Here is a 12094-nt window from a genome sequence, read left to right on the forward strand (position 1 = left end):
CGGGACTCCAGGATCATGACCTGAGCCGAAGGCAGTCGCTTAACCAACTGAGCCACCCAGGCGCCCGACCATACGTGATTCTTAACGATAGAGAATAAACTGAGGGTTGATGGAGGGAGGTGGGCGGGGAGGGACAGATGGGTGATGGGTATTAAAGAGGGCACTTGTGATGAGCACTGGGTGTTGTATGTAAGTGAGTCATTGAATTCTACTCCAGAATCCAGTATTGCACTGTATGTTAAATAACTAAAATTTAATTTAAAAAGTTAGGAGAGACAAAGAAGCTTCTTCAAAGCAGAAAAAACCTGGGAACTCTGCATCCATTCACTGTTACCTTAGAATGGAATGCTCTCTGAGGTTCTGTTTTACAAAAAACAAACAAACAAAAAATAGAAAATCAACTTGGAAATCCCAAGACTTAGAACTTATAGAGCATCAAACCACTCTATACAGAGGAAACCCTGAGAACTTCACCCTAGAAGAATCTCTCAACATTAGACTCCCTGAGCATCAGGGGACTCATTCAGGAAAGAAGCCTCACTAGTGCCCCAGCTGTGGGAAAAGCTTCCTTCGTTCAGACCTTTATAGACACCAACATCTCCCAACGGGGGGAGAGACCCTGTGAACGCATTACACTTTATGGAAAGCAATTTGATGGTGTGTTTTAAGAACCATAAATTTTTTTCCTCTTTGATCAAGTAGTTCCACATCTGAGAAACTATTCTGAAGGGGAAAAACAAAACAAAATAGCAACAACAAAAATTTAAAAGTTTAGAAAAGTCTACACACACACACACACACACACCCTCCAGTGGTTCCCCACTGTCCTGATAATGAAGCACAGACTCCTAAACAAGGCCCTGAACTGTAGCAATAAGCACTGCAGTTGACTCTTGCTACCACAAGTCAAAATCACTTTCTTCTGGGCTCCCATGGTACTTTGTTAAGACCTTATTTTTTAGCACTAAAAGTTTGCCTTAACTCGGAGGGTTAGTTACAATCATACTATGACCTGTGTCCTCTTCTGCCCTTCCAACATACATACATCAACGTCACATACACTGACAGGAGTATAGGGTAGAGAACATCAATTATTCATCTCTTCATCCCTTAAAGTTCTGTATAGACAATAAACATTAATAAATGTAGCAGTGAATCAAGAAAGGTGTGAAATACTCTTGAAAACTAAGAACCTAGGCCATTGCATGGATAGTGCTAGTTATACTTCAGAGCATTTTGAAAAGATAAGAGCAAAAAACAGTGTCTGCCTCATAAGCACTACAAAGATTAAGTAAAATATATTTAAGTGCAATTTCCATACGAATTAAACTTTCAATAAATACCAGTGTATTTAATTTTGTTAAAAGATCTATTTATTTATTTGAGAGAGCAAGTGCATGAGTGGGAGGGGCAGAGGGAGAGAGAGAATTTCAAGCAGACTCCATGCTGCACCCGACATGGGGCTCCATCTCATGACCATGAGATCACAACCTGAGCGGAAATAAGAGTCAGATGCTTAACAGACTGTGCCACCCAGGTGCCCCAGTGTATTTAATTTCTAGTCTCTGTTTAATGATAAAAGCATTTAAGGCTATGAGTTTTCCTCTAAGTGCAGCTTTGATTATTTCCCATAATTTTAATATACAATATTCTCATTGGTCATTTCAAAATAGCTTGTCATTATAGTTTTTATTTTATTTCCTCTTTTAGCCGAATTGGTCAACTGGTCAAAAAAATTTTCCTCTTTTTTTTTTTCCTGCATTGATTAGAAAATGAGGTTCATTCTACTGTGCTTGAAAAGTTCATTTACGTTTTCCTGTAGACTCATATTTGATAAGGCTTGTTAAGTATCCCCAAGGCCCTAGAAAACAAGGGTTCTATTTATAGGACACAAATGTAGTCTCTGACCTCTCAAGTATTTTTCTATCTTTGGAAGCACCCTTGGTGCTTGTGTAAAGCAGAAGTGAGGGAGAGGAGTTTGGGTTGCTTCCCATTCTGCCTCCTTGAGGTTTTTTTACTTCCTCTTCCCTTGTTAGAGGCTTTAAAAACAAACAAACAAAACTATTTTATGGACTTGGGGTGCCTGGGTGGCTCAGTTGGTTAAGCATCTGCCTTTGGCTCAGGTCATGATCCCAGGGTCCTGGGATCGAGCCCCACATCGGGCTCCTGGCTCAGCGAGGAGCTTGCTTCTCCCTCTCCCTCTGCCTCTTTCCCTACTCATGCTCTCTCTCTGTCTCTGTATCTCTGTGTCTCAAATGAATAAATAAAATCTTAAAAAAAAAAGCTATTTTATGGACTTTACACAGCAATTCTTAATAGCTCCCTAGCTATTAAAGCTAGCAGTGAGAATAGAAGGCCAAAGGGCCTTGGAGAGGCTTCATCCCTTTCTCCAGCTGAGACAGTCTCCCCAAAGATGCCATAGCTGTTTGTCTTCTTGAAAGCAGAAAAAAACCACAGGGACCACGTTAAGATTTTTTCAATTGTGACCTTCCAGAATTTGCAGGGATTCTTTCACAATGTGTTGTCTAGACTAAAATCAAGGAAATCAGGGAACAGACTGGTGACTGAGCCTCCAAGGGACTCATGACATGGTGGGGGTGGGGGAGGGGTGAGGGTGAGAGAGTACACATAGCCCTCCTGCACATGCAGTCATCTTCACATTCCTGAAGAAACAAAGGGCAATCCAGGAAACTGATCTTTAATTCTGAAATGAGTACTAGTCTTAAAATCTTCTCTCCATTTCTAGCCTAGTGATCTGGGCAGAATAATCTCAGAAACACCCAAAGCTCAGACTTAAGCTTACAGGCCCAGCTCCCTGCTTCCTCCCCTTAAGTCCCCTGTAAGGATGTGGAACAAGGTGGAAAGGAGAGCTCATCTCTTGGCCTCTCCTCAGCACTTATATTCAGTTCAGTCAGCCCCCAAGTCTGTGTGAGTCTGGGGGTTTGAACAACTGGCACTGGGGATTTTTTCTATCCCCAGAATGAGACAAGTCACCCTCCATCCTGTCTTTTCCAGTTGATCAGACAGGATTTCTGAGAAGTCTAGCAAAGCCTATCCCCACATTTTTTAAGCCTCCTAGAAAATTAAGATACTATAAAAACTGTGGTATAGTTTACATGTTTGCATCTAGCATTCTTAACACCAAACACAAGAACACAACTAGGTGTTTTCCTGGAGAGAACTTCAAAAATAAAAAACTTGAGACCTTTCATAAAGGTGAGACCATACCAAATGGCCCTAAGAGAAGCCTATCCATGCCTACTTTGCATTCTATAGTAACTCTTTAATCACCTCTCTAAAACTTGGGCCCCTTCCTAAGGGGAAGGGAGAGTGTAGGGGAGCAAAAAAGAACAAGTGGCCCCTCACTTGATCTGGGGTGGGGGCACACTTCCAGTGCCTTTTCTCTTGAGACAGTATAGTTCACCCTGGGCAGGATGGAGTCCCTCCTCCTAAAATGTTTTTCTCAGGGTTGTCCAAATGCTAGAGAGCCCCCAACATAAAACGTCTTGCACTTTCCACTTTGTTGACTAGAAGAATTTGCTCTGGAATCTCACCTAAGTAGTCTAACTACCCTAAGAGTACCACACGTAGGCTCTCCATTCATGGGCAGTCCAGAGGTGCCTAGTTTCTTACAAAATAGAAATAACAAAAATCAAGTAAATAGACATCATAACATGTTAATTGTGAGGGATGGTTACATAGGTAATTATGTTCTGTGTATTAAAAAATATATCCATCTCCAAGGAAAGAAGCATAATGGCATAATTACCAAGGTTATTCCAGGCAATCTCTGACTATTGGTTTGAGGCAAGGCTTGCACTCTGGCCACAAGAAGAAATCTCTTCCAAAAACGAAAAGGAAAAAAATTGTAGGTTCTGCTGTGGGTAGGGTGGTGGGGAACACAAGAGATGGGGATCTGGGTCCTTGGCCCTGTCAGGTCTTCCTGTCCACCCTACCTGCTCTGAGATGCTGGGAGTACCCCTCAGACCTTTGCATTTTTTTCCTCAAGACCTTGCTGACAGACAGATGAGCCATTCACGTGAGACCTCTATTTCCCAAAGGCTCCCTTCTGTCTCCTTCTCCCAGAAACTCAGGGTTTGCCAAGTTCCCTGTGGTTCTATCAGGCAGCTCCAACAGGATAGAGCTTCCCCTGGGAAGTAAACAGGCAGCTTTAGGATTTATGTTACTTCAGAAAGTGCCATGTTCTCTGTCCTTGTAACCATTTGCTCAACCACAAGGTCCTTGAGCAAAGGACTTACAGAATAGGAGTCAGACCCAGCACAGGCAGAAGCTGCACACAGAGATGCTTCATCCTTGGAGCTGGCTGCGGTAAGCAGGTGAAGGATGCAATCTCCTTAACTGGAGAGCTTGAGGGGGCCTCCGTGGAGCATGGCAGTCAACCCTGGGTGGAGGGGTTGGCTTTAGCCATTAGTCAAAACTTCTTGCAATTCCATGACCAGATTCACACATCCAACCCACTGCTTTGCCAACAATGACTGTTGGCTGACAAGTGCTAAGCAGCCACTTCTGGAAGCCACTGGTGCTGGAGAAGTTACTAAAAATCTAAACCAGAGGTTCTGATCCTTATTAAACACCGGAATCATCTGTGGAGCTTTAAAAAAGTCTGACACCTAAAATAGTCTTGGTCTATTAGGGCAACTATAACAAAATATTACAGCCCGGGTAGGTTATAAACAACAGAAATTTCTCTCTTTTTTAAAGGTTTTATTTTAAGTAATCTCTGTGCTCAATGTGGGGCTCAAATTCACAACCCCAAGATCAAGAGTCACAATGCTCCATTGACTGAGCCAGCCAGGCACCCCAGAAATCTATTTCTCACAGCTCTGGAGACTATGAGAAATCAGGGTGTCAGTATGGTCAGGTGGGTGCCCTCTTCTGGGTTTCAGACTGCCAACCTTTGTGTCCTCATGTGGTGAAAGGGACTTGGGAGCTCTGTGTGGGTCTCATATACAAGAGGATTAATCCCACTAATGAGGGCTCCACCCTCATGACCCAAGAAACTCCCAAATGTCCCACCCATCTAATACTATCACATTGGGCATTAGGATTTCAACCTATGAATTTTGAGGAGACACAAACATGCAGACCATAGCACCTGGGTGGTACCCCTGGAGACTCTGATGTATTTTGTTTGGGCAGCAAGAGTTTTTAAAGCTCCCCAGATAATCCTTTTTTTAAAAGATTTTTTTATTTATTCATTTGAGAGAAAGCACGCAGAAGCAGAGGGAGAGGGAGAAGCAGACCCCCTGCTGAGCAGGGAGCCCGATGTAGGGCTCGATCTAAGGACCCTGAGATCATGATCTGAGCTGAAGGCAGTCGCTTAACCAACTGAGCCACCCAGGTGCCGCCTCCCCAGATGATTTTAAACATTTTTTTAAAGGTTTTATTTATTTGTCAGAGAGAGAGAGAGCACAAGTAGGGGGAGTGACAGACAGAGGGAGAGGGAGAAGCAGGCTCCCCACTGAGCAGGGAGCCCGATGTGGGACTCGATCCCAGGATGCTGGGATCATGACCTGAGCCAAAGGCAGAACTGAGTCACCCAGGTGTCCCTCCCCAGATGATTCTAATGTGCAACCAAAGATGAGAACCACTGAGCTAAACATTAATTTGCAGAATGGCATAAGAAACTTGGGTGGAAGCAACAGTCCTAGTAGAGGATTTCAAAGAGACTGTACATTTGCAATGACTGGTGAGAGAACTGAAAGAGGTGGGTGTGCTCTGCTGGAATGAAGGTCACTATAAATCATAGGTCAGGGTGAATTTCCTGTGAAAAGTCTTTATTTTTAACAAATAAGTGTGGTAGGTTAAAAACAGCTACAAATTCCTTATTCCTTATTGAGAGGGGGTTCCTAGACTAACCTTAGTGACATGCTTAGGCAACAGAATGAAATGGAAGTGACTTTCTGAGACTACCTAAGAAGTCTTAAAGCTACCACCAGAGGCTTCAGGGAAAGCTACCTCTGGGAACACCAGCTGCCATTTAAGAAGGCTGATTAGCTTGAGACTGCCATGCTGTGAGGAAGCCCAAGCTGTGCACCTGGACAGAAATGGATGTGCAGCAAACTCTAGCTGTTCCAGCCATCCCAGCCCAGGCACTCCACATACAAGTGAAGAAGTCATTTAGATATTCCAGTCCCAGCAGAACAAGGGGGAGAAGAAACAAGCAGTAACCCAGAGAGCCAGTACCGAGGCCCTAGACACATAGCCCCAGTCAATTATAGCCATTCCAGCAATCTGCAGACATAGGAGCCACCCCAGTTGGAGCTCCAGTCATGCAGCAGACATGAGTTGTCCCTCCTGTGTCCTGCTCAAAATCCTGATCACAAAATCATGAGAATAAAAAGGGTTTTTATACCACTAACTTTTGACGTGTTTGTTATGCAACAATAGTAATACATGAATAGTCATTGTACAAGATTCAAAGAATATAGATGTATACAAAGAAAGTGAGGAAACTTTTCATCACCCCCTTATTTACTTCTACTCATTTTATTTATTTATTTATTTATTTATTTATTTATTTATTTATTTATTTATTTGACAGAGAGAGACACAGTGAGAGAGGGAATACAAGCAGGGGGAATGAGAGAGGGAGAAGCAGGCTTCCTGCGGAGCAGGGAGCCCGATGCGGGGCTCAATCCCAGGACCCTGGGATTGGGAGAAGCAGGCTTCCTGCGGAGCAGGGAGCCCGATGCGGGGCTCAATCCCAGGACCCTGGGATCATGACCTGAGCCGAAGGCAGACGCTTAACGACTGAGCCACCCAGGCACCCCTCACTTCTACTCATTTTTATAGGTAACAGTTGGCTGTACATTCTACCAATCTCCTGATGTGTTCACATATATGTATTTATTATGTGTAGTACATGTTTTCCCAGTTTTCCCTTTAATAACAGTGTGCCTGGATCAAGATGAACAGGGCTTTCTTACTCTTATCAGATGTACAGTATGCCACAGTATGGGTGTACCACAATTGTACTTACTATCTCCTCTACTGATGGACATTTAAGTTGTTTCCAGTTCTTGGTTTAATAAACAATTCTGCAGTGGACATCTTGCAATGCAACTTTGTGTACGCTCAATAATTGTTTTAGGATACTCCCAGAAATAGAATAATTGAATTGAGGAGTATGTGCATTTTTGAGGTTTTTGGGGTGGTAAAATACACATAACCTAAAATTTACCATTTTAACAACTGTTAAGTATACAATTCAGTGGCATTAAATGCATTCACATTGTTGTACAACCATCACCACCACCCATCCCCAGAACTTCTTCATCATCCCAGACTGAAATTCTAACCATTAAATAACTCTCCATTACCCTCCATTCCCAGCCCCTGTTAAACACTATTCTACTTTCTGTCTCTGAATTTGACTATTCCAGGTACCTCACAGAGGTACAATCATACAACAGTTACCCTTTTGTGTCTGTCATGTGTTGTGCCATGTATCAGAGTTTCCTTCCTTTTCAAGGCTGAATAAGTAGATAGGTCCATCACTCAGCCAGTGTCACACAAATGGTTAACTGTAGGCAGTATTCTCACTGAGGCAGTCTGACTCCAGAGCCTCTGCTATGAAGGCATATAAGGCACTCATATGATATATCACACACAAAGTGCCCAATATATGTTAGCTTCAATCATAAGTGTCACCCATGTATGTGTTTCTCTATGGGCACAGTGTGCTTTTTAAAAACCATTTTCGTGGGCGCCTGGGTGGCTCAGTTGGTTAAGCGACTGCCTTCGGCTCAGGTCATGATCCTGGAGTCTCGGGATCGAGTCCCGCATCGGGCTCCCTGCTCAGCTGGGGGTCTGCTTCTCCCTCTGACCCTCCCCCTTCTCATGTGCTCTCTCTCAAATTAAAAAAAAAAAAAAAATCTTAAAAACCATTTTCGTAATCCTCTGCACTACAATGAAAAAAATATTCCAGTTCATGAGGTTTTATTTAAGTTTTTTTATAAAAAATAATGAGCAGGGACACCTCGCTGTCTCAGTCGGTAGAGCATGTGACTCTCAATCTCAGGCTCTCAATTTGAGCCTCATGTTGGTCATGGAGCCTACATACATACATACACAAATAAATAAACACATAAATAAATAATGAGCAAAACATGAAAGTCTTCCTCTAACACTAGCTTGCTATATTTTCTGTTTTGCCTTATTATTTTACACTTAGAATATATTCACGGATGATTTTTCATGTGTCATAAAATGTTTAAATGCTTATTGAAAAACACAAAAACATATAGAAGACACAGTGAAAAGCACAACCTCTATCCCTAATTCTACTCTCTGGAGGTTGCCATGGTATTTCTTGTTCCCCTTTAGATATTTAAGTTTTAAAATATTTTTCCTGTTATTTACAAACGTGGGATTATATTTTCATGTTGTACTGTAAACATGCTCTTTTTCACCTTACATATTGACCATCTCCACACATTAGCATACAAAAACCCACTGCAGGGGCGCCTTGGTGGCTCAGTCATTGAGCATCTGCCTTGGCTCAAGTCATGATCCCAGGGTCCTGGGATCGAGCCCATCAGGCTCCCTGCTCCTCGGGAAGCCTGCTTCTCCCTCTCCCACTCCCCCTGCTTGTGTTCCCTCTCTCGCTGTGTCTCTCTCTGTCAAATAAATAAATAAAATCTTAAAAAAAAAAAGAAAAACCCACTGCACATTTTCAATGGATGCAGTGCAGTCCATAGAATAGATTCACCAAAATGTACTCAGCCAGTTGCCTGGTGATACTCATTTAAGTCCTTTACAGTTTCTAACTAATTGGCAAGTGTGGCAGGCAAGGGAACGTTCCACAAGGGTTACAAGGATTTGAGTAAGAAGGTGCCCCTCACATTACCATGGAGGTGAATACAGTCTGGTTATGTTTACCTGAGACTAGAAAGTAGTTTTGATGGGAAGGACTTAAACAAATAGAATGTTGGGACTAGAAATACAGATAGACGGTCTCGATGGGTGTTCCTCCCCCGCTCCGCCCTCGGTGGATCAAAGGAAATCTTCCTTGAAGGTGAAATATATAAAACAAAAAGTACGGGCGGCTTTGACTGACGGGAGGGTCCATACCTAGAGCTCCGTGCCAGGTTCCTCCTGGCAGACTTCAGGAAGTCACGAATCCCCTGAAATGACACACGAAACTGCAGGTCCATGTGCTTTTTTTCTCAACAAAACCATTATCTCCACTGCCCATAGCATTCCCCTAGATTTTTCAAAATGAATCACGATAGAAGTTTAAGAATCGGTACCCTAGGGTTCCTGGTGTTTGAAAACCGACAAGATGACAGTGCTGGCGTCGGGCTGAATGAATTCCTTTCACTGCTCTCGCCGCGAGTGGAGACCAACCCCCTCTCTGTAAGTGGGGAGACAAGCGCCCTGGGGCAGGAGTGCCGCCTGACCTGCCAGTCTTCGCCCCGGCACAGCAACGGGTGCACAGCAGGCACTGGTAAATATTTGCCGGTAACACGACTGAACGAGGTCTAGGGGCTCTTAAAGGGTGGAGGAATGTAGGGAGCCACGCTGCACCGCAGCCCCCGGGCACCCTCGCCCTGCAATCCCGGGCCGCGGGCGGCCGCGTCGACTGCCCTTCTTGCGGTCGTGCCCAGGATACCAGCGGCGACGGCCGCTCCTCCTCCGCGCCGGGCGCTGGCCGCTCTGTGGAGACACAACCATAGGCTGCTGGGGCTGCCGATCCCGACCACGGCGCCCCGCTCCAGCGCCCCCTGGGAGACACAGGCCCCGCTGAGCCCGCCCACTCGCCCTCCGATTGGCTCCGCTTACTCCCGGGGCCCCCTGGAAGATGTAGTTTAGGGCGTAGCCCTCGGACTCACTAGCGCGGCTGTACGGCGGCCGGCCGCAGGGCATGTCGCGCCTCCTCGGGCTTTCCCCCCTTGGGGCAGAGCCCGCGGGGCCCCGGACACAGTGTGCCGGGTTGTCTCTACTCCAGTGCCTGCCAGCCTGCCTATCGGAGCTCTTCGCTGACACTTCCGTTTTATCCTCGGGCTACTCTTACCGCGGACAAACCCCCTCCCCTCAGAGCGACTGCCCCAAGGAAGTTGCTGCCGGGCGTGAGACCCGCGGAGTGGGGTCTTCCTGCCCCCACGCGCGGAAGCGAGCGCGGCGGCGGGGAACCGCGCGCTGTGGGCGGGGGTCTCGGAGGTGACGGCTGTTGCGGGGGCGGGGATCCTGTGTCCGGCCCTCGGACGCCGCCCACGACTAGCCCGGCGCTGCGCTAGGCGCTGGAGCATCAAAGGACCTAGCTGACACTGACCCACGGTGCCAGGCTCTTTGGCATACATTATCTCATTGAAATTCCCAAACCACCCATTTGACAGGAAACTCAGAGACGTCGGGTAACTGGCCCAGGCCACAAGTCCTAGATCTTGGAGTCCCGTTTTTTTCCCCCACTACTCTGTGCATATTCGAAACTTACTGAGTAGGCATTGACTGAAGCACCCGGAGCAGCTGTGCCGCGGGTAAAAGGACAGGGAGATCCGAGTGGGACAGGATTATGTAAACCAAACCTCAAAGGGTGCAAGGAAGGGAGAGCAGGCAACTGGGTTATTCCCCTTCACTAACATGTAAGCCTTTGGCGGTCAGGGACTGTATGCCCACAGCCAGCTTCCTAGAAGGGTCCCTAGAAATATTAGTAAAACAAAATTTTTTCAGTGTTTTAAATTATAAAATGTTTAAATATGTAAAAAAAAAATTAAAGAGTAAAATGAACACCCACTTATCCTCCGTCTAGATTTACCAATGAGAATAAATAATGTGTATAGCACTTTAGAGCTCATAAAGCTTCTTGCTTGGTGTTACCATATTGCAAAATGAAACTCACTGGTGGACCAATCCGGGAACTATTCCGACCCCACTACTGTACAACCTCCACAAGTCAAGTCCACCTAGGAAGCTGCCTTTCTCTTCCTGTTTCCATCCTGCTCAGGAGGTTGGAGGTTGCACCAGAACTTGGTGTGCTCTCAGAAAGCCCAGTTACAAGTATGTTTCCCAGTGGGAGGTTCATTGCCTGGAAATTCACTTTGAAATTGAGATGTTAGCCTCTCAAAGTCTCTGATTTCTCCCTTAAAATTCAATATACTGGAAGGTGAGGAAGAGTTTGGGTCACAATGGGATCCATTACTTCCAACTCCGGATTAACACAGGAACTCTTCCATGATCTTGCCTATGGCTCTCTCAATAACCCGTATGTACTATATATTTAACTACCACAAACTTCATCATGATGGTTGTGGGGACAGGACTGATATCTCCTTGGAGGCTAAGCTAATTATAAAATACTTTTTTAAAACTATCTTTTCTTTTATAAAAGTAATACATATTGATTTAAAAAAGCTCAAAGTGATGCAAAAATGAATGGTTAGAAAGTGAAACCCAGGCATGGATTTAAGGTTGGGATGTCTGGGCTGTGCATTACTTAAGATAAGAGCAGAGGTTGAAGTAGCTCTGCTTGCAGTAGCTGTGATGGATTTAGATTTGTCATGTTGTTCCCAAATAAGGGCACACATACAGTCACAGAGGCACAAGAAAGATTTCATCGACACTCCACTACCACTGTTCAAACATTCAAAAGTCACCCTGAGAGTTATATTCATCTTTTCACATCTCTTCATTTTATTTATTTTTAAAAGATTTTATTTATTTATTTGAGAGAGCATGAGAGGGGGAAGGGTCAGAGGGAGAAGCAGACTCCCTGCTGAGCAGTGAGCCTGATGTGGGACTCGATCCCGGGACTCGATCCCAGGACTCCAGGATCATGACCTGAGCTGAATGCAGTCGCTTAACCAACTGAGCCACCCAGGTGCCCCCACATTTCTTCATTTTAAAAAAATTACTGGAACCTCTTTCAGCTTCTTTGACATAGAAATGCCACTACCTCACAAGTAAGTCCATGCCTTGGAGCAACTAGGTGGCTCAGTCGGTTGAACGACTGACTCTTGGTTTCACCTCAGGTCATGCCTCAGGGTCATGATCTCAGGGTCATGATCTCAAGGTCATGATTGAGTCCAATGTGGGGCTCCAAGCTCAGTGGGGAGTCTGCTTGAGATTCTCT

Source organism: Leptonychotes weddellii, chromosome 5 (assembly GCF_054177405.1).
Source record: "Leptonychotes weddellii isolate Sample4059 chromosome 5, ASM5417740v2, whole genome shotgun sequence".
Lineage (NCBI taxonomy): Eukaryota > Metazoa > Chordata > Mammalia > Carnivora > Phocidae > Leptonychotes > Leptonychotes weddellii.